Source organism: Callorhinchus milii, unplaced genomic scaffold (genome assembly GCF_018977255.1).
Source record: "Callorhinchus milii isolate IMCB2004 unplaced genomic scaffold, IMCB_Cmil_1.0 Scaffold22, whole genome shotgun sequence".
Taxonomy (NCBI): domain Eukaryota; kingdom Metazoa; phylum Chordata; class Chondrichthyes; order Chimaeriformes; family Callorhinchidae; genus Callorhinchus; species Callorhinchus milii.
Genome location: NW_024704763.1, coordinates 2,005,739 through 2,016,746, shown reverse-complemented (window position 1 = coordinate 2,016,746; position 11,008 = coordinate 2,005,739).

The following is an 11,008-nucleotide window of genomic DNA, read 5'->3' as shown; positions in this document are numbered from 1 at the left end:
TCTATGCATGTATCTGTACAAAGGTGTATGTGTACATATCAATAGGCATGTACATACCTAGATAAGCATATCCATGACAGATTTCAAACAAGGTTGAAAGTGAGCTGCACAGGGACAGGTGTAACTGCCTCAGGTGTGAAGCGTTCAGGTTATTGCACTTTAATCATCTGTCAACTAACATAAGCCGGTTACTGGAGCCTTCCCTCACTGTGTACTCCCGTCAAACCACTACCACCCGAGTCCTGAACACAAGGCGAGATTGTCAGCCAGGTAGCGCTTTGACACCTTTTATACAAGGCCACTCTCCCAGGTCGAGCTCTGTTACTTTTTTAAATGGGATATTTGGTAACCATTAGCCCTGGAGTAGCGAGAGACGCGAGTGTGTGAGAGAGACACGCACACAACTCGAGCCGATCTATTATTGAGACCTTGAGTTTGTATCAGCCTGGCCCATTCAATGCATGTTTACAGCTCGCCTGGGATTTAATTAGCGGAGGTTAGAGTTACAGCGTGTCTAAAATTACTCAATGTAAGGCCATTGATTCTTTCCAACTTCCACTTTACGTAAAGAGCGAACAAGTCGGGAGGTGTTGCATTAAGGAAGTTGTGAGGTGAATCCTGGATGATGCGTTTGAACAAAATAGTTTGATTGCAGAACTGGGTTTAAGATCCGGGAGACGGAGCAGGTGAGTGAGTTATTTTGTTAATTAGTTAATTAGTTGGTGAGTTTGCTTGTCATTAAGCTCCCGCGGTGACAGCAATCATTTTAAAGCAATCAGCTTTAATCAGAATAATCCTCAGCCCTAACGGAAAACTATGCTCAAAACTATGACGTTTGTTTCTGATTATTATTCATGATAAGGCTGGGGGAGCCCAGGGTGTGCGTTGGGGGTAATTGGAGTCTAACCATAGAGTCGCGTAGCGTAATGGTTAGCGCTCTTGCCTCGCAAGCGAGAGGACCCGGGTTCGATTCCCGGACTCGGTGAAACATTCAGCAATATTCCTTACTCCACACACCACTTTATCTCGCGGTAAGTAGGGACGCAGATGTTAGTCAATTGATGATTCTCCAGGTGGGGGGTAATAATCCCTCCCCCCCCCAAAACACTAAGAATTTGGACACTCAATCCACGACTGTTTTGTGGGACAATACCGTATGCAATTAGCTGCCTTGTTCCTCAGTCAATCCACTTTACAATATATTCTGTGAAGCGCTCGGAGACGCCTGAACAACGTGATCAGGCGCTATATCAGATGCAAGGATTATTATTACTAACCACGTCTCATCTTCCCTTCCACAATGATGCAGGGAGCAGGGTAACCCAGATACAACTTGAGAGACAGAGACACCAGCACTGTTAACATGGTGAACGTCCAAGTCTTGGTTTTGTTCCTGACGTGTTTCACGGTAACAGGTAAAGCTCGCTCTGCTCTGGGGTCGAGTTTTAAGATAAACGGAGGCGCCATTGGGGTGGGGGGTGGAGAGGCGAGAGGGTGTGCTCGAAATTTTAGGGGATTTCAAAGTAAGTTGTTGCGACACGGTTTTACAATAAAATACAATTTTAAGAAAAGGACACATTGAGACGTCTCAATGACGCGATTACAGTAAAACCCTCGTAGGTATGTCTGATCTGTACAAATCGTATCATCGCCTCAATCGTACACCTGTTGAATTTCCTACAGTTTATGCAAGTTTGATATAACTTAAACTTTGCACAAATCATACTAAATGTACGGTCCCGACTGATACGACTTATGTGAGATTTAAGAACAACAACTTGCGTTCTATAAGCACCATTTACTATATAATATGGAATGCTCACTGGTTTCACAGTCTCCTCCTCCTTATGCCCTTAGTGTTCTGCGGAGACAGCTCGGGGGAATCACACCTTCTGAGAGATGTCTCTCAGCCAAGGCTGAAGAGGTCTCTGTACACGATACTGAGGAAACACGGTGGTTCCCGCACGGCAGCCGAGGTCTCGAACCGGGCGTCCAAAGAATATCCCAGGCCGAACCCTCCTGATCCCAGCGGCAGAGCCGCAGCTGCGAACGGAAAGACATCGCTGCCAGACGCCTTGTCTGACGTTCTCCAGCCCAGTGAGTGGGATTTGTTCCCTCCGATGCTGAGAGCGCTGTACAACATCTCCGCGGGAGTAGGGTGGTCAGAGCTGCAGAGTTGGTCGAAGTTGCCTGGGATCCTGGGGTGTGAGGGGCGGTCGCTGGGAGAACCCTGTCCCCCGCTCCGCGCCCTGGCAGAGGGGCTGTTGCCCTCGATGGGAACCGGCTGGAGGCTTTTACTGAGGTCCGTGCGGGAGGAAGCCTGCAGCGTGATGCGGGGCATAGAAACTACGTCCATTGGAGACCTCCTGCAAGCGTTTCTGACGTCAACAACCGTGACCACCAGATCAGCCGGTGATCCCCCGACCCTCACTGGGACCCTGATTGGTTTCCTCGCTGAGTTGCCGCAGGTTTTTCCTCCGGGTTTAGCTGCCGCCTGGAGTTCCTTTGGCCGGAACATGTTCCCATTGTTGGAAAACCACTTCACTCAGGTGACCAGGCAGATCCTACTGACAGCCACGGATTTCATGGTGAAGGAGATGTTGTTGTCCACCAGAACTCTCGGGTTAGACGAAGAAGAGCGATGTCCCCAAGGTGATTGCTTCCTTCTCGGCTCTGTAGCCCCCACCACCAATCACACCAGTCCTCGTTTAGGTGTATGTTAAAGATCCCGCGGCACTATTCGAAAAGAGAAAACAGTTTCTCTTTCCTCGTGTCCTGGCCGACAAACCCCCAAATAACATTGGTCATTCACTCCACGTCTGTGTGTATGTGTGGGACGCTGCTGTGCATAATTGTCTGCTGCGTTTCGCCCACAAAATATACACTTTACAGTAAATCCTGTGAAACGCTTTGAGACATCTCATTGACGTGATAAGGCGCTATATCAAATGTCTTTCCAGTCTCCACTTGAAGCCTTCATTAATGTTGCCAGGGTCAGAAGAGATTGTGTATTAGCAATCCCCCCCCGCCACACCCCGTTTCTGTTATATCTCCTCCTTCCCTGTAATAATTCTGCAGCGTGTGTTTGTAACTCTTCCCAACTCCTCTTACAGGGAACTTGAAAGACCTTCTAGTCTGGTGAGTGACCGAGCAGTGGGTTTTGGTGCTTGTCTGATCTATAGACTACAACTGTTTGTCCAATTGGTTTGATGTCTTATGGTTTGTTCAATATAAAAATTAAACATGGATTCCCTTCCTCGCCCCCTCCCTGCATGTGGCTGCCAGGATGGTGGAAGGCAAACTGGATGGACCTTGGTGTTGTTGTTTTTTTGTCCACCGTTGCCTCTGTTCCCATATTCCTGCTCTGTAGGTGGGTTCATGGAATTCTCAGTTTGGTTTGGATACTCTTATGCATGGTGATGGGTTTCCGTGTGTGTCAGACACCCGGCTGGCCAAAATAAATGTTCCTATTGGGGTGAATCATTTCTGAACCTTCTGCTACGCACACAGGGGCCTTCGACACAACCTGACCTGGAGTTTCCAAGCCGTAACATTAGACCTTCTTCAAAACTATCGCGACCCGTCTCCCACCCAACCGCAGGGCACTGAGGAGGAATGTCCGGCTTCTCGAGTTCTTCCAGAATTTCCTGATGTCCCGGACAACTGCAGCCACTTCCTCTTGGTTTGGCTCAATGGGACGTTTTGCCACCAGGAATCGCAGCAGAGTCACCCCTCGTTCTGGCTCTCACTGCTCTGTGGGCTGTTGTCGGCCTTGCCTCCCGCTCAGACGGTTCCTCTCCTCGATCAGGCCTGCACCGGAATGAGGTCCCTCTATGCCTCCATGTCCGAGATATTAACCGCCTACGTTAATGACTGTGAAGTCACGAAGACGAGCTCCAGGAGTCATTCCTCATTGACCGACAACGAGGATTTCCGTGTGCTCTGCTCCTACAACAAGTGGGACTCGGTTGATTCCGTCGACTCCAACTTACTGTGGTTCTGCAGGATGTACGATCAGGACAGCTTCAAGGAGATTGTCTGCACCAACAAGGAGTTGGTAGGGAATCTGTCGAGAGACCCAGATCATCTCTGGCTCTATGACTTTTGTGCCAGTAGTTTAGAGGTGAGAATAGATCCCAAGTTAATTCTGGCGACAGTGAGCGGACCAACAGACATCCTTGTGTCTCCGGTTGACAGAGAGGAGAGGAGCGAGGACATATTGACTGGTTTTACTGTCTCTCCAACTGATGGACAAAAGGTGAGTGAGGCCATGCTGACTGAGTCTCCAACCAGTGCAGTGGATCTCGCCCTCAATGTGGACAATCACTGTCAATACGGCGAGTGGACGGACCTCTCCGCTATAGATAACAACACGGTTGTTTTCTGTGTCGAGTACGATGGCCAGAATTTTGTGCGTGTGATCTGTGGCCAGCCCTCGGTGCTCGGTGAGTTACTGTTGGACCCGGCCAAATCCTGGCTGGCTGAGGTTTGTGAGGGCCAGTCTGACCTGGGCCAGGCGACCCTGCAACTGGGCTTGCTGTGTACCTACAGCGTGTGGAAGCAGATGCCGGTGGATCCGTCCATCATCGCCCTGTGTTGGGCCGAAGACGGGGGGAACTTCACTCGCTCTGTCTGCTACGATGAGGTCCTTGTGGCCAAACTGAAGCAGGAGCCTGACAATGTCTGGTTATCCTCTGTGTGTGTCACCAGGAAGAAGTCAGACACTCATGAGACTCTGGGTCTGAACAGGACCAGGTGTGAGTACGGGCAGTGGACAGATCTTCTGTCTCTCAGCTCCAACATTGTCATGTTCTGCAGTCAGAATGACCAAGATGTTTTCACCCAGGTCATCTGCACCAATGAATCCCTGGTAGATACTCTGATGGGAAACAGGAATAACTCCTGGCTGCTTGGCTTTTGTTCCAATGGGACAACTCCTATCCTGGTCTCCACTTTGAGCCCAAGTCAAGCTCTTCCCAGCATCGACCCGACCCCTGGAGAGCAGCCACCACCCGGCAACAACTCCGTGCTCTGCAATTACACAAAGTGGACAGACCTCTCGTCCATTCATTACTCGATCATCATCTTGTGCCTCAACGAGGACGCCCAACTCTTCGACAGCGCCATCTGCAACAACTCCACGGCCCTCCATGAGCTGCTGAAGAACCCGTACAATTTCTGGCTGGTTGGGGTGTGTGGGTACCAGCCCCTGCTTGAGGACAACACCACCAACACCAACAGCAGCGGTGATGACATGAACGACCTCTGTCTTTACGGTGCCTGCGGTGACCAGGGGGACATTCAACTCAGCGACATGTTGGCGTTCATTTACAACATCTGCAGGTACGAGGAGTGGGAGGTCTCCTCAGCAGCCGACACCCTCGGCCTGATATTCTGCAGTCAGTATGATCAGGCCAACTTCACTAGAGCCGTGTGTGAGAACGTAACTCTCAAGTCCGCCTTGTTGAGCGATCAGGAGAATTCCTGGCTCTCCGGCTACTGCTCGGCCTCGAGAGATGGTGGTATCAACCTAGGGGCCACCTGCCTCTACGCCGATTGGGAGATGGAGAGAGTGGACCCCACTACCGTGGCCCTCTGTGTGGATTACGACCGGAGCAACTTCTACACCTCGGTCTGCAGAGATCCAGCTGTGCTGGGCGTGCTGAGCAGAGATCCCGAGAACAGCTGGGTCGAGGCAGAGTGTCTTTCCATGATGGAGTCTAACAGGTCCAAGGAACCCAACCTCTGCCCAATACAGGAACTCATTTGGCAGCTGGGTTGGACCTGTGGCCTGGGCATGTCAGGGGAATGTCTGCACATGGGCTTTGAGCTCGGAGACATTCCTTCCCTGATCATCTGCGGTTTGGAAAGCTCGGGGCTGACACTGCACCGTCCAGCGGTCGAGTATTTGACGGAGGTACTCACGGAAGCGATCGATAAGGTCACACTGGTCCTGTTGGCCTTGGGAGATGGTAGTCCAGCATTCCCTCAGGTCTTCAGTAAAGCCAGGACAGTGGTGGCGCAAGCAGTGATCGAGTACGCGCAGGGCCAGAACATTAACGATGCACGTCACAAGGAATTGTTGCAGTGTTTTGGGGTAAGTTATAGAAATGTGAACCTTTAACCTCTGCTATTTTTATTTGGCGTAAAACAAAAATCGCCCTTTTTATTAATCAGACTTTCCCCTTCTCTTTCTCCATAAACCGTTTCGTATTTTTACGATATAGGACGTTGCTGTGCGCAAATTGGGTTCCGCGTTTGCCTGCAAGATACACAGTCACTGCACTTTACTTCGTCTAATCGAACGACCAATCGGTCTTTCAATCAGTTCTATTTTGTGAAGCTCTTTGAGATGGTTATTTTATGTGAAGCGAGCTGTTGCTGTGGATATGTGTGTTTGTGTATCGCTTCCCACAAATCCGACCCGGTTAATGTTATTTTGATGTTTATCACATCTGTCTTTTCTTTGTGTGTTTCCGCAGTCCGTCCTGTTGGAATTGGTACAGTTGGGTGCAGGGCCAACAGCTGAAGGCCTGGATCTAGTGAAGGTATTGTAGAGACACGCAGCCCTTCACACCTCAATGCTGCACTTATTTTGCTCTTAGCAGCTTTGGCAGACATTAAAGCAAAATTCACCCCATCAGGACCCAGCGTGTCAGCCTAGCTCAGTTGGTAGCACAATCACCTCTCAGTCAGAAGGTTGTGGGTTCAAGCCCTACGTCAGGACTTTGAGCTCACACTCCTGTGCAGTGCTGGGGGTCTACTGCAGTTTCAAAGGTGGCGCCTTTCGGATGAGGCATTAATATTGAGATCCTGCAACCGTTAGAACGACCCCATGCCACCATTTGAAAAGAGAAGGAAGTTTCTCTTTCCTGGTGTCCTGGCCAACAAGCCCCCAGATAAAATTGGTCATTCTCTTCAACGCTGTCTGTGGGAAGTTGACGTGCATATACATTGGCTGCTACCCTCACCTCCAAATTACGCAGTCACTACGCTTCACAGCGAATCCTGTGGAGTGTTTTGAGATGTTTCGATGAACTGATAAGACTCTGTATCGGATTCAAGGATTATGATAAATATGAAATAAGATGTGCAGTACTTAATGAGTGCGACTTTAACCTGGATTTCACTCTGTGGCATCCGTCCACACACTAATCGGGCTCATCATCATACATTATCTCACTCTCCCTCCTCCCTATAGGAATACCTGAGACTCTCTGAACAGGACCTCCGAGCTCTACTGCTAACAATGGATATCCAGACCGCAAACCAACTCTTGAGGCTGTTGAACACAAACTGGGATCATTTGCAGGTACGGAACGGTCTGGTGTCACTTACAAGATAGCTTCCAACCTGCCAACATCTCTGTACTCGAGCACCGTTCTTAAAGCAACATGTCTGTTGGGGATGCGTTTGAAAAGCTCGGCACCTAGTACAACTTCTTAAAGCCTATTACCAATCTATCCACTCCCTCTGCTCTGCGGGCACTGGCATGCTCCACATCCCCCTGCGCTGCCTGCTCTACTATCGGCATTCAGGTTGGGCCCCCACCCTCTGGAACTCCATCCCGGAGTCCCTCCACCTCGCACACCCCTTGCCTCCGTCTCGAGAAACTTCCTTTTCGACCGTGCCTTCGGTCGTCCTCTCTGATCCCAACCCCCAGCTCAGGTGCAAACCCCTCATTGTCCAGTACCTTGGGACACCCTTTGCAAAGTGAAAGGAGTCGTACAAATGCAATTGGTTGTTGTTGTTGTTGTGTGCAATTTCTCTCTGGAGCCTCTCAGTTCTGACAATGCTCAGGGATTTTAATTTCAGATTCCGGATGGTCCCGCGAGCGTCCTGGCCTCTGTCTTCCTCAAGACGTTCCTCGTTGCTGACTTTAGGATCTTCCCAGAGCTCGTTCACTTCCTGCCTCTCCTGACAGATTCCGACATCCTGGCTTTTCCGCAGTCCCTGGACACGGAGCAAGTGTAGGTCTCGTTTCCTCAGCACTGGAGAGTCAGGGATTTAACGATTCAAGAGGCTGAGTGGCTTTAATGGGAGTATGGGGAGCGCTTGTATTCTGGAAGTCAATTGCCATGCAATTTTCAGATTTGTTTGGTGGTCAGCCAGGTGTCTGACACGTGCGGAAACTCATCACCAAACCAAACTGAGAATTCCATGCATCCCATCCATGCGTGGAAATCCCAGAGACAGATTGTTGGAATGGAATGGGCTCTCTGTCTCTCTCTCTCCCTCTCTTTCTGGAGGGACGCACCCCGCTTACCTAATTCCGGAAAGTATTAGGCGCAGGTTGGCAAGAGCCAAGGCTTGGGGGGAGCCCAGAGTGTGCGTTGGGGTAACTGCTGGAGTCTAATCGGCTAAAACCACACGGCTTTGCCATTGATTATTTTTCAGGCTAACAATAATTAATCAGAACTTTGGGATGTTGCGTGATGCCCAGAGGGGAGCCTTTGCCCTGTGGACAGTGAGCTTTGGGAATAGCAGGGATGTCACAGCCTGGACTCCAGCATTCCTCCAGCGAGTTGGCAACATCCTGGCGTACCTACCGTTTGAAATCTTCCAGCAGCTTTCTCCTCAGCAGGTAAACTACCCATAACAGACAGGGCACTGGTAAAGGTAGTGTTTGTCCCCTCTGTCTAATGGAGTAGCAAATCTTGCTACTATATACTTTGTGCAACTGACCAGTCCTTTGGTGTGAACCTGAGCGCGGGCATGTTACTTAGCATTGTCAGCCAATGTTACTTAGCCGTCCTTTCGTTCCCTCTTTATAAGGTCCCTCTTTATTCCCTCCACCTATTCCCCTCCGTTGCCTCCTTCAAGGCCCATCTCAAGACCTTCCTCTTTAGCCGTGTCTTTGGTCACCCTCCTACCCCCACTCCCTTGGCCCTCCACCTCTCTTGACTCCAGCCCGCAACTTGGTTGCAAATCCTTCACTGTGCAGTGGCAGAGAGATTTTGTACCCTTAATTTACCTTACTGACACCTAGGAGCTGAGTGTGAGGCGTGAGCTGGAAGGGGAGCGACTGAACTGTTTGCGTTGACAGCGTTTTCCAACGAGAACAGGAGCTGACGTCTCCTTCCTCTTGTCTTTCAGCTGCTGGCTGAGGTGGATGTGCTGGTAAATAACAGTTTAAGTGAGATACAGGAGACTCACATCATTAAGAGCATCCTGGACCAGGAACAACATCTCAATGTTTCAGACTTTCAGAGGTGCGAGTCTCTGTGCTTCATGGCACTGTTGTTTTTTATTGTTGTTTATCTATCCCAGTAGGAGTCCGGTAGCGTAGTGGTTAGAGCACTCGCCTCGGAAGAGCACAGGGTGAAACCTTAGGCAAATTTCGTTACACCAGACACACGCCTCTGTTTACCCAGCAGTAAGTAGGAACCCGGTCAATCCACATTAAAATATATTCTGTGAAGCCCTTTGAGAGGTCACAACGATGTGATAAGGGGGTATCACAGCAGAAGGTGGTCGAGGACAGGACACTTTGACTCACGTTAATAAACTTTTCAATGACGTAATGGGAAGATGGGAGGGTGGATATTCTGTAAAGATTAGATCAAATGAGCTGAAGGGACCTTTCACCCGAACCCTCTCTTGTGATCTCTCTCTCACTGGCTGCCGATGGCCGTTCAGACTGGAGCGGTTGGTTTGCTTTGCCAGCAGCCGGGACCTGGTTGCCTACAAGCGAGATCCACAGGTCTTTGAGGTCATCAAGAAGCAGCTACAGCTGTGCCTGGTGGATGGGACGTTTGTCCCCAACGGATTAGTGAGTTACTTTTTTTTTACTGGTTGGTGGGACGGACGTTCACAGTAGTCGCTCGGTCAAGCTCCTCACGGAGGGTGGGGGAGCGAATGTTGAGCTGAGCTGAATGTCGTGCTGTCCTGGGCGGGGAGAGGAGGTGCTTTGTCGTAAATATGAGATGTTAAACCGAGGTCCCATCTGCGCCTGTTCAGATGGACATTAAAGAAACTGCCCCACGACGCTCTTTGACAAGAGAAAGTTGTTAGTCGATTGGCGGATCGCTTTCCGGGGGTAATAATCCCTTCACACCCCAAAACAATTGTTCACTCAAACCACGACTGTTTGTGGGCCACAGCTGTCCGCAATTGGCTGCCGCGTTTTGCCCACAAAATGCACAGTCACTACACTTCGCGGTATAACCTGTGAAGCGCTTAGAGACGTCTCAATGACGTGGTGAGGCGCTGTATCAAATGCAAAGATTATCGTTACGGAGGAACCAGTGGAACACCACTCATGGCCGTCTCTCCTTCACACACAGTTGGCAGAGTTTTCGCTCGGCGCGTCCAACATCAGTAACGTGGAGGCTTTGAGCTCCCAGCAGCTGTCCAGCCTGGCTGGCCTCCTGCCTGCTCTGGGGCTGACCTTCATTCAGAAGCTTCGCCCCACACAGGTCCTGTCCCTCCTCCCCAGCCTCGGCACAGTCACTGTCTCTCCGCTCCAGGTAAGGCCCCCCTTCTCTCTTCATTTTTCAACGTTTCAGCGACGTACAGGGTGTTCACAAAGTCCTGTTACCCCCCTCCCACAGGTGTGTGTTTTTTTTTCTACAATGCGCTCGCCGACCAACAACTGAAACGTGGAAGAATGATGATAATTGTATTTAGAAGTACTTGATTGTATTCAGAACAAGTGTTTAACTGCGTTGCCGACTGACCAAAAATATCTGTGACGTCCCTAAGGCTCCAATGGGCTCCCCACTGCCTTCCCTCATGTTGTGACAACCAGATCTGCACACAGCGACCCACTGTATCTCAATCCAGCACAGCACAGCTTGCGGACGAAGTGTGGGCTGATCCATTGCAAGTCCCTCTCCTAATATTTGCTGTGTTTATTTCAGGCCAGGGCCATCGTCGACAAGATACTTCCAAATGTAAGTGTTTCTTTCCTCCAAATCGCCAAGTGTCAAGCTCTCTGAGACGCTACCCTGCATGAGGGCTGCTATATAAATGCAAGTTGTTGTTGGTGTTGTTGTTGTCTCGTGCA